The 11,118-nt window shown below is 44.0% G+C and overlaps 1 non-coding gene across 1 annotated transcript; it reads left to right on the forward strand.

Moving 5' to 3' along the window:
- Positions 1-215: 215 nt before the first annotated feature.
- trnat-cgu (transfer RNA threonine (anticodon CGU)) lies at positions 216-287 on the forward strand. Its single transcript has one exon. It is a non-coding gene; the product is annotated as a tRNA-Thr (tRNA).
- Positions 288-11,118: the final 10,831 nt, after the last annotated feature.

The raw sequence follows: 11,118 nt of genomic DNA on the forward strand, positions 1-11,118 counted from the left end.
TACATTACATTACACACATGGCTACCATGCCGCCCGTTTACAATTACTTCAGAATTTGTCTGAACTCAATCATTTACTGTTCTCTCTTGAGCATCCCGTTTTGTACTTCAACATCAGGTAATTTGTCAGTTTCATACTTTTCCAACAATTTTAAACAAACCTACTCACAGTTAACAAACCGAATGAGTGTAGCAGTTTAAGGAAAATGGAAGCAGGGCACAGTGGCCAAGTGGGAAGGCATTGGTCTCGTAAACCAAAGATCGTGGGTTCAATCCCCACCTGTGCCTAGTAGCCAACTAGTTGCGAATTTCAGCACCAAAGAGCCTGTTGTTTGGGCTGCAGTTCTGTCTTAGAGAGGCAGTGAGCTGATTTTTCCATTCACTCAAAAGGAGCAAAGGTTGGATCCAAGGTGAGCGCTTTACTTAAATTTAAAAGTGCAATGGTATCAGATCGAAATTAGGACTGATGTGAAATGAAAAATTATGTTAGGAGTTGGCTCAGTACAGCTGCAACAGCAGAGGTTTAGAGAGATATTTCAGAATATTCAAAACTGAAAGCTCAATTTTTTTTGCCTGTTTTCATTCATTTTTGAAGATGAGCACATGTTTTTGCAGCCTGACTCTCGCTTCACAATCTCAAAGCATCACACCACCCAGAAGGTAAGAGTCAGGCAATTAGACACGCAGAAGGAACAAACGACGGTAGAGTAGCTGCAGTGGTTAGCACTACTGCCTCACTTGGGTTTGATTCCACCCTCGGGCGACTGTGTGGAGCTTGCACATTCTCCCTGCGTCTACATGGGTTTTCTCCAGGTGCTCTGGTTTCCTCCCACAATCCGAAGAAATGCAGATTAGGTAAATTGTCCGTGCTAAATTGACCTTAGTGCTCGGGGACGCGTGCATTAGGTGGGTTACAGGGGAATGGGTTTTATTGGGATGCTGTGAGGATCAGTGTGGACTTGTTGGACCGAAGGTCCTGTTTGGGCACTGTAGGGATTCGATGAAAGCACCTTCAGTGCACGTACGATGTCAGGCAAAGTGTCCAGGAGACACGAGGTGGCGTATGATTACTTCCGTGATAGGATTACATACATAACGTCAGTTACCTAAAGACTTCTATCATGTTGGAAAAATGAATTTCCTGTCTGTAATTATGTGAACAGCTAAATATTTGCTTCACTGCAGCACAATGCTTAGAGGCAGTGACATACCATCTTCTTGTGGTTGGTTGGCTCACCGAACTGGTTCGTTGTTCCGCCGATGTTGCATTGCACCAAAAAGGAGAGTACCTCGTCGAAGCATTTAAAGACAATGGATGCCCGAAAAACTGGGTCAGAAGATGCCTATCACATGAAAGACATCAGGAAGATACTACACGCCCTGAAACACTCATCAAGTTACGTGACATCAGGAACACATGTGAACTGACTGCGAGACTCCAACAACCACTGGGCATCAGAGTAGCCCACAAACCCACATCACCCCTACGCCAACTGCTCATCCGGAACAAAGGCCCACTACCCGCTGTGAACAAGACCAATGTCATACACAAGATTCCCTGCAAAGACTGCGGCAAACACTACATTGGAGAAACAGGAAGGAAATTAATCACAAGGGTACGCACATCAATTGGCAATAAAAAGTCACACTCAAGACTCACTATCTCCATCCACATGAATAAGGAGAATCACCAATTCGATTGGGACAATGCCAGGATCCTGGGACAGGCAAAGCAGAGACAAGCATTGGAACGCCAAGAAGCCTGGTACTCCACTGAGAAAGCCATCAACAAACAAATAGAGATGGACCCCAAATGCACCCCATTGTGAAGAAAACCAGAAGTGAGGTAATCCAGCTCAACAGACACCAGAGTTTAAATAACAGGCAGGAAAACACAACGGTACTTCACTGGAGGTTGCACATATGTTGCTAACCAATAGAATAATGAAACATCTGAGGAACAACCAACCAGCTTGGCGAGACAACCAACAACAACATCTACAACTCAAGCTACAAATCTACTCTAAACTTTTAAAGCTATTTGCTGTTTCTCCAGTCAAATCTCGATCGGTTTGCCCTGAATCCTCCTCAAATTCCTGCTTCCAGTAAACACATCAATCCGGATCAAATCTATCAAACACTTTCATTCCAAAACAGACAAAAGGTGCACCTTGCAGAAGGTGCACCTTTAAATTTCAGTGATACTCTGTCTCCCCTGGAGCTGCAGATCTGCCCGCGCTGGTTCAGACAGCACCGTCCTTTCTGTGACATGTCCCACCGTGAATGGGAGGGCAGACAATAATGACACGCACTTGTCAATGTGTTAATGTGGGGCGAGTGTTAGATTGTGCAGTGCCTCAGTAACGTGGGGGGAAGGATGTAACAGAGGGCTTGTGATAGTGGAAGGGAGAAATGTCTGTGAGAAGAGGCAGGCTTGAATTCTGATACATCAAACGCAGACATGTGAGAGAGGGAATGTTTGAGGGAATAAAACCACCACCTCAGAGCGTGTTTTCATGTAAATCAGTTAATATCTAAACGAATGACAAGTCCCAAGGAGCAAAATGGGGAAGAATAACGGCTACAATGACTCGGACTCAAACTGAGGTTGCTGTGGTCACAATTCTGAATATTAACCACTGTGCGATCATGGCAACGCAATAAAAGACACGATAAAAAAAAGCAGGATAAGAACAATGGCTGAAGATGTGTTCGGAACAACACTATAGAATACTTGGTGATCAGTGGACTGACATGTAAGAGCTCAGAGTTGGCTGTAATCTTTAACTTCGATGCTCCAAGACTCTATCATTGAGTAAGTTGAAGACTGAGATTGATAGATTTCAACAAACATCAAAGGTTCAGCGGACTGTGCAGGATATCATTGAAATGTATGTTTGAACAGCGTTGCAGTTTAACATTGGTTACTTCTCCAGTTTTCTTACACAAGGAAATATCCACTTGCAGAAGATCATATAACCCCTGTTCCCAGGCCCGGAACCAGAGAAACTCCGTAGTGCAGCCATGAGGATACAACCGGAAATGGGGATGGCAATGAACACGCAGGGCTATGCTGTGGCTCCAGTGATGCAATCGGTGAGTGCATGGTCCTTCTATGATGGCAGAGAGACGTGTGAACTGCTGAGGCTGCGAGCTCCAACCTCACCCAGTGCAGCTTTTAGTGACATGCAGCAGGGATTAATGGGGCATCAATCTGTGGGAAAGTGTCTTTGAGCAAAACAGAATTTATTGGACCCAACCAGTCTCTCTATTTGGATTATGATCAGTACCCGTGAAAAATACCTCTATTATCATATTATTCAATTTCTTGTAAACAGACACAGGTCATTAAAGTAATTTAAACTTCCGAAATGTAACAGGAATATACAATGGTGTAATTAGGCTCGAGTTTTCCTCATGTTGTGGAGGAAAAGCAGGCAAGCGGAGTTTAGATTTATTAGAACAGTAGTGACCTCATTGGATGGCTGAGCGGCCTGGTTAAGCTGAATGGCAACTCCCTGAGGACAAATGTGTTTTCTTTGCCAGTGAAACTCGCTGCATCACAAATTCAGGACCATCGAATTGAAGCAGTGATAGTGATTTTCTCTGCTGGCTGTTCATGTTGTGACTGTTACCAGTTCTTCACATGTCTGTGTTCACACCATAACTGCAGTGTGTAAAGCCAGAGCCGACAGGGGGCCAGTGGCACTCCGGATAACGCACCTGACTACGGATCAGGGGATTGTAGGTTCGAGTCCTACCTGGCTCGAGCTCAGTGGGGGAAATTTATTACACCTCCCTGTCCTGAAGTCAAGGTGATGTTTGACTTCCTGCAGGAACGAAAACCCTCTTACTATCTCCTGTCAGTGAGTGCCACCGCTGTCCCTGCCTCTTCAGAGAAGGAGAAGCTTAAATTTCCTAAAAGCTGCTCAAGCCGACGTATTGGTTTCCCAAACCCACTGACCCAATCACTGCAGCTGGTAGGAATAGCAAAGAAACAAACCAAATTGCCCAGTCTCAGCTTCAATGAATGTTCGAATCTCTTTGGGAAGTGAAATCACAGGAGAATGAAGGGCGAACAGTCTGACTGAACAGAAAGAGTTCAGGCACCATTCCCATCTTTAAGAGGCTGGGGCATTGATTCTTATGTTCTCCGGGACATGAACTGATCAGAGCCATTGAACGGATTCCCTTCAGATCTGCTTTACCTTTGCTGTTGTCCCTGTCAGGAACAATCAGGAACCTGCTGAGGAAGGGTCACTGGACCTGAAACATTAACTCCGTTTTCTCCTCCACAGATGCTGCCAGACCTGCTGAGCTTTTCCAGTAACTTTGTTTTTGTTCCGGATTTACAGCATCTGCAGTTCTTTTGGTTTTTATTCAGGAACAATCAGTCCTGGTTCTCTGACCGGGAGTCACACTCAGGCCGCGGATGTGAAAGTGTCAAATCCTAACCACTAGACCACCAGGGATCTCAGAAGTTACATTAAATGGGAATGAAGTTTGAGATGGTAAAACTGTGTTCATGCCCGCCTTGGAGAACTGAACATCGTTTTCACCCACAAACAGAATCCAACAGATACATTTTCCCGACAGTGACAGAGGCCTCAGGAGAAACCAACTCCCAGAAAGCAAGGATGTCACCCACCTGGCTTATATTATTCAATTTCAGACTTCAAAACCAGAGCCTGTCTGCAGCAAGAAAAGGGATCATTCGGCCACTCCCCTGTCCGTGTTACTGCCTCATTGTTTCCTCATCACTCTGCACTTTACACCGCTCCACCTCATCCTTCCCGCTAAACTGGAACATTCCTCACATCAGCTGCTTCTGAAAGATCTTTCCCAAACACCTGGAAAAACCAACAGGAATGTGCTATTTCAAACACATTTCTGGCTGGTGGAGGCAAAGACATGGTTGTGTATCAGAAACGATTTCAAACGACAGTTAAAGAGCTCCTTTGGGTATTGGATGCAGCAGGCTGTGAAAATTCTCACAGACCCCAGAAAGAAATCAACTCAGCCACTCGGTGAATCAACAAACTACAGGCCCAACACTGCAGGCATAGGTGTCCTCTGAGAGGGGATCTCATGCGTTAGAAACTGCATTGTAATAGATGACTGGATGGTCCGTGTATAGTAGAGCGAGACAGTGTAAAACAATGTCAGTGGGCCCACTGTGTCACTGCGGTGTAATGGTTATTACATTTGCCTTACCGCGCTGCTCCCTCATTATCCAAACAAGTGGTTCTTTTTTATTTTCCCCATTTTTCGAGAAATGTGAGCAGAGTTCATTTTTATATTGCTGTTCTCATCACAAAATTTTGCGCTTCTAATTTGGAGACAGGGTTTTGGTTAAAAAGGTTCTGAGGACGGAGAGAATCTGCTGCAGCCATTGTCAAATTGAACAAAAGCTTTTTCGACCCATTTACACGATTAGTACCGTTTGTGAGAAACTAATTTCTGTAAATTGTGTCCAAGGGATGAGCAGGAAGCCACCGATCAAAGCTGCAGTGGCCGCTTTCTGCTGGCAGCGGGAAATTGGAGAGAGGGGTCAAACCCCTCTCCTTGTCTCTGTCTCACTCTGTGTGGAGCAGGGGAAGAAAGAGTCTTTGATGGGCTTGTTTTGAATTCAATCTTGTCATGGATTTTGCGTGGGCTAAATGGAAGGACTTGGAGCCTCAATTGCTCGACCAAAGCAACTGAAGCACATGGTCTCGAGCCAGCATCTTTTCCAATTTATATCCTGATGCTGATCCATTGAGCCACGGAAACGGGCTTCAACAGACTGTGCAAATTCCCCGAATGTGGAGGCGCCGGTGTTGCACTGGAGCAGACAAAATTAGAAATCACACTACGCCAGGCTATAGTCCAACAAATTTATTTGAAAACACAAGCTTTTGGAGACTTACTTCTTCATCAGGTGTCAGTCTAAGAGGTGTCAGACACATAATTTATAACTAAAGGATCAAAGGGCCACAACACTCTCTGATTGGAAAATAGGGTGAACTAGCCTGCTCCTTGTCCCTCTTCCAGTCTCACTCTGAGTGGAGCTGATAGTGAATCACTGATGATGTTGTTTAAATACAATCTCATCATAGAGTTCTCGTGGGTGAAATGTTGTGATGTGGTTGGTAAAATTGTTTGATCTGAAATCGCGAAGAGAGTATAACTGGGTGGTCTTGAGCCACTGCTCTTTCAGCCACTGGCCATTGGAGACACAGGAACTGGCACCAACATGGCATACAAAGTCCCCAAGCGGAGATCTGAGGAGGCGTTGTACAGCTGGAGCTCTCACTGTTTTCAGTACCTGTTACCCATTTTACCACTTTCATCACTGAAACTGTCAGAAGCCTGTGGAACTATAAACACTCAGAGGAAAAGAAGACATTACAAAATTGACCTTTTCCAGCATAAGTGATACTGGTAACAGTGGGATTCAAACCCACACATCATTAGATAATGTAGCTTACATCCAACTCAGTCCCACTACCACTTGAAACAGAAGCATCAAAATAGCCATGGCTAGCGTTAACAGTAAATTAGAACATTTATCAATCTGATCAGCGTGAAGAAACTTCAAACCACTTTGTATTTTTTCAAATTCTTCCCCGAGACGTGAGTGCTTCAGCATTTATTACAATGTCCCAGTTGCCCCAGAGAAGATGTTTGGGAGTGGTTTGTTGTAATTGGATCAATGTGGCCAACTGGCCCGATGCTGACTGAAAGAGCTGTTCAGTCATCATTTCAATCAGCCTCCACTTGATACTAGAAGAGCGGCACTCAGATATGCCCACTACAACCAAGGCAGTGGTTCAGTGATTAGCACCACTGCCTCTCAGCTCCAGGTATCTGGGTTTGATTCCACCCTCGAGTGACTGTCTGTTTGGAGTTGGCGCATTCTCCCTGTGTCTGCATGGGTGTGCTCTGGTTTCTTCAACAATTCCCAAGATGTGCAGGCTAGGTGGATTGGCCATGCTAAATAGCCGTTGGAGATCATGTTGTGTAGATTAGGTGGGTTATAGAGGTAGGATGCTCTGAGGGCCAGTGTGGGCTTGTTAAGCCAAAGGGCCTGTTTCTACACTGTAAGGCTTTTATGTAATGGTCTGAGGAATGACAATAACCTAGAAACAAAGGGTGTCTCTGACTTGGCGAATGATTGAACCATTTTTGGACAGCAACATTCATGAAGGTTTTGAATTGAAGCAAATTGTAATTGTTAAAACCGGACTGCTGTGTGAGTCCATTCAAACAGCAACAGAAAATCTGACCAATTAGCACCCACAATGAACCTTCAAGCTCCAACTCTTGAGACAGATCCCATGTGCTGCTTTCCAACATTTCATGTCCCTCGCTTTTCCTCCTCTTTCACTCCAAAGCCTTTCTTCCATGTTGTTCTTCGGTCTACTGTCTGACTGGGATCTCTAGCTCTGAAGTGAAAGTGAACTCTGAATCCACTGATTCTGCCAGATCGTGTGTGGCCATTTAATTTTCAGACAATTTGCAAGTCACTTTCCTTCAGAAAATATGTAAAATACAAATAAAGCATCATTCCCTGACCAGGGGCAAATTGTAGTGGAAACGAAGACATGAGAGCATCAGGCACATAGTTCTGAATTCTTGCAGGTTGCTAAATCATGGGAGTTTCAACATCATTTCACAGCAATCACTTTCCCCACCAAGACACAACCAATAACTTACATTATGGAAGTGAATGTATCATTATCAACTATATGGATGACACAAACATAATTAAGAATCTAAAAAATGAATCAGAAGTCAAGAGTCAAACATGTTTATTTGAAATCAAACACAGTCGGAGAGCTGCTCCTTCGCCAGGTGACGGAATTCAACTTTAATGTTGCCTGTATTTACGCATATATTTCCGTATTCTGTATGTCCCCAAGAGAATGGACAATTAATGCAGAGGGTGATTTTTTATAATTATACAAGCTACAGTCAGAATACAGTGAGCAGCCTTGGAACCCACATCTAAAGAAAGATACATTGGCAGCGGATCAGTGCAGTGAAGGTTCACCACATTCTCTGATGTATCGATGGATTTTTGTGTGAGCAGAAATTGAGTAGTTTGGGCCATTACTCATTGAATTTTAAAAGAATGAGTGAAGACCGTATTGAAACAGTTAATATTCCTCGGTGGCTTGATAAGATAAACGTGGGGAGGATGTTTCCTCTGTGTGGAAGAGTTTAGGACGAGAGGGCAGCATCTCATTCTGAGGAAGACAGGGACGAGGAGGATTTGTTTTCTCTCAGGGGCTATGAACCTGCGCAATTCTTTACTATATAGGCCTGTCAGGCTGGGTCGATAAATATAAACAAAGCTCAAATGTACATTTGTAATTATTACGGATGGCAAGGATTAAGTGGATAAGGCATGGCAGTGGAGTTTGCGGATCATCAGATTATCTCTGATCTTGTGGAATGGGGAAGTGGATAGAATGGACCATATGATTTATATTTGCTCCTGCATACTATTCAATACATCAAACTTAGCCATTGTAATGACTTGTCTTTCTCATTTTCCTACTTGATGTCAATTTACCCACTCTCTGATTTGTTGCCCGCTTCTGTCCCGAATTTAACTCGATATCCCTCTGCCTGTAGAGTTATCAGATGAGATAGCTGCATGATGTAAATACAGACTGATGGTGAATCCAAGCTTTAACTGGAAAGCCTTAAGTGAGAATGTAAAACAGAAAATGATAAGCTTACGGATGACATTATAAATGAGAGACGGTGCTGATCTTCTGGTTTCACCAATATGTTAGTTATATGAATGTGACCAGTGCCCAATATCTTCTTCCACTCTTTCTATTCTTGTGCACTTTGTGAACCTTTGGAATGCTGCATGTTTAAACAAATGTTCAAACTCTGAAGAAAGGGCTTTATATTGTTTGTTTGTCAATAATACCTAAAAGGCTGGTCAATATCAAGCTATTTGAAATTGAAAAGTAAAATGTGAATGGCTGCAAATTTCAATGCTGTATGAAGTCCAGTGGGCAGAATGGCAGCGAGTTACGTTTCTGTAATGGAATGGTTATCACGTTCGCCTCACATACGAAAGATGTTCGGCTGAAACTGTCCAGATATAGCAGGGCTGTCCCTTTCTCATCAACAATGGACTTTTGCAGTGATGTAGATGGAGATTTCCTGCTTGCTGTCCTCATCAGCGATTCTTAATTTCTATTTATTCAGCCATCTCTGCTGTTGTGGTGAAAAGGAATGCAATTCAATTAACTCTAGTTCTAAGATTTGTTAGATATCTCCCCAGGCTGGTTCTCAATACACGCTGATATCTAATGCACAAATTGTCTTCATTTTTAAGAGTGCACTTGGTGTGCCCTGGTACTTTCTGAAGAGTAATAGTTTCACATTTGCTTTACGTGTGAAGGCATCCTGGATCAACGCCAAGTAGAAACCTGATTTGCTGGTGTCACAGTGCACCACGGATTCCTGATTTACCCTCTCTTTCAAATGCACCTCAAATTAATCCCTGAAAGGCTTAATTCCGAAACTGTCTGCCATGTGTCAAAGTGTGGGAATCAAAACCAGAAGTCCTCAGTTAACATGATTTCTGAAGAAGGGTCCAGACCAGAAATGCCAGCTTTCCTGTTCCACTGATGCTTCCTGTCCTGCTGTGTTCATCCAAATCTACACCCTTGTTATCTCAGACGCCAGCATCAGGAGTTCCAACTATACCAGAAGCCCTCAGTCATGCTTTGCAGTAGAGAGACATGTTGGCATGGTAGCAGGAACAAGCAGGCTGCTCTGCTGCTTCATGTTCTAGGCAACTTGGGTTGTTCACCCTTTTCACTGAAAGAAATGTCGGACTTTGAGGTTAGGGATAGATGTTTGCTTACTCTCGGTCAAGTTGACATAAGGAAGGAGGAAATGTTAGGTATCCTAAAAGACATTAAGGTGGATAAGTCCCCAGGTCTGGATGGGATCTATCCCAGGTTGTTGAGGGAATTGAGAGAGGAAATAGCCAGGGCCTTAAACTGATATCTTTGCAGCGTCCTTAGACACGGGTGAGGTCCCAGAGGACTGGAGACTTGCTAATGTTGTCCCCTTGTTTGAGAAGAGCAGCAAGGATAATCCAGGTAATAATCGACCGGTGAGCCTGACGTCAGTGATAGGGAAGCTACTGGAGGAGATACTGAGGGATAGGATTTATTCCCATTTGGAAGAAAACGGGCTTATCTGATAGGCAACATGGTTTTGTGCAGGGAAGGTCATGTCTTACCAACTTAATAGACTTCTTTAAGGACGTGACAAAGTTGATTGATAAGTGAAAGCTGTAGATGTCATATACATGGACTTCAGTAAGGCGTTTGACAAGGTTCCCCATGGCAGGCTGATGGAGAAAGTGAAGTCACCTGGGGTCCAGGGTGTGCTAGCTAGAGGGCTAAAAAACCGGCTAGGCAACAGGAGGCAGAGGGTAGTAGTAGAAGGGAGTTTCTCAAATTGGAGACCTGTGACCAGTGGTGTTCCACAGGGATCTGTGCTGGGGCCACTGTTGTTTGTGGTATATGTAAATGATCTGGAGGAAGGTGTAGGTGGTCTGATCAGCAAGTTTGCTGATGACACTAAAATTGGTAGAGTAGCAGATAGGGAAGGGGGCTGTCAGAGATTACAGCAGAATATAGATAGACTGGAGAGTTGGGCAGATAAATGGCAGATGGCGTTCAATCCGGGCAAATGCGAGGTGATGCATTTTGGAAGATCAAACTCAAGGGCGAACTATACAGTAAATGGAAAAGTCCGAGGGAAAATTGAAGAACAGAGACATCTAGGTGTTCAAGTCTATTGTTCCCTGAAGGTGACAACGCAGGTCAATAGGATGGTCAAAAAGGCATATGGGCTGGGTATTGAGTACAAGAGTTGGCATTTCATGTTGCAGTTGTATCAGACTTTGGTTCGGCCACATTTGGAGTACTGTGTGCAGTTCTGGTTGCCACATTATCAAAAGGATGTGGATGCTTTGGAGACGGTGCAGATGAGGTTCACCAGGATGTTGCCTGGTATGGAGTGTGGTAGCTATGAAGAGAGGTTGAGTAGATGAGGATTATTTTCATTAGAAAGGCGGAGATTGAGGGAGGAA

Source organism: Stegostoma tigrinum, chromosome 8 (genome assembly GCF_030684315.1).
Source record: "Stegostoma tigrinum isolate sSteTig4 chromosome 8, sSteTig4.hap1, whole genome shotgun sequence".
Classification (NCBI taxonomy): Eukaryota; Metazoa; Chordata; class Chondrichthyes; order Orectolobiformes; family Stegostomatidae; genus Stegostoma; species Stegostoma tigrinum.